The 1171-nt window shown below is 49.4% G+C and overlaps 1 protein-coding gene across 1 annotated transcript in view; it reads left to right on the plus strand.

Annotated features, from left to right (window-relative positions):
• Window positions 1–1171, plus strand: part of ERMARD (ER membrane-associated RNA degradation) — a 55057-nt gene that overhangs the window by 20896 nt on the left and 32990 nt on the right. The window lies entirely within an intron of this gene.

Below are 1171 nucleotides of genomic sequence, written 5' to 3' on the forward strand. Positions count from 1 at the left end.
TTGGTCATGGAGTTGTTCCAGGTGAGTTGGTCTCAGTTGGTCATGGTATACTCCTGGTGAGGAGGTTCTCAGTTGGTCATGGAGTCATTCCAGGTAAGTTGGTTTCAGTTGGTCAGGGTGTACTCTTGGTGAGGAGGTTCTCAGATGTTCATGGAGTTGTTCCAGGTGAGTAGGTCTCAGTTGGTCATGGTATACTCCCGGTGAGGAGGTTCTCAGTTGGTCATGGAGTTGTTCAGGTGAGTAGGTCTCAGTTGGTCACGGTATACTCTTGGTGAGGAGGTTCTCAGTTGGTCATGGAGTTGTTCCAGGTGAGTTGATCTCAGTTGGTCACAGTATACTCCTGGTGAGGAGGTTCTCAGTTGGTCATGGAGTTGTTCCAGGTGAGTTGGTCTCAGTTGGTCATGGTATACTCCTGGTGAGGAGGTTCTCAGATGCTCATGGAGTCGTTCCAGGTGAGTTGGTCTCAGTTGGTCATGGTATACTCTTGGTGAGGAAGTTCTCAGTTGATCACGGAGTCTTTCCAGGTGAGTTGGTCTCAGTTGGTCATGGTGTCTGAGGTGAACAGGTTCTCAGTTGGTCATGGAGTTGTTCCAGGTGAGTAGGTCTCAGTTGGTCATGGTATACTCCTGGTGAGGAGGTGCTCAGTTGGTCATGGAGTTGTTCCAGGTGAGTAGGTCTCAGTTGGTCATGGTATACTCCTGGTGAGGAGGTTCTCAGTTGATCACGGAGTCGTTCCAGGTGAGTTGGTCTCAGTTGGTCAGGGTATATTCCTGGTGAGGAGGTTCTCAGATGTTCATAGAGTTGTTCCAGGTGAGTAGGTCTCAGTTGGTCATGATATACTCCTGGTAAGGAGGTTCTCAGTTGGTCATGGAGTTGTTCCAGGTAAGTTGGTCTCAGTTGGTCATGGTATACTCTTGGTGAGGAGGTTCTCAGTGGTCATGGAGTTGTTCCAGGTAAGTAGGTCTCAGTTGGTCATGATGTACTCCCGGTGAGGAGGTTCTCTGTGGTCATGGAGTTGTTCCAGGTGAGTAGGTCTCAGTTAGTCAGGGTATACTCTTGGTGAGGAGGTTTTCAGTTGGTCATGGAGTTGTTCCAGGTGAGTAGGTCTCAGTTGGTCATGATGTACTCCCGGTGAGGAGGTTCTCAGTGGTCATGGAGTTGTTCCAGGTGA

The sequence above is a fragment of the Chrysochloris asiatica genome, unplaced genomic scaffold, assembly GCF_000296735.1.
Source record: "Chrysochloris asiatica unplaced genomic scaffold, ChrAsi1.0 scaffold00361, whole genome shotgun sequence".
Lineage (NCBI taxonomy): Eukaryota > Metazoa > Chordata > Mammalia > Afrosoricida > Chrysochloridae > Chrysochloris > Chrysochloris asiatica.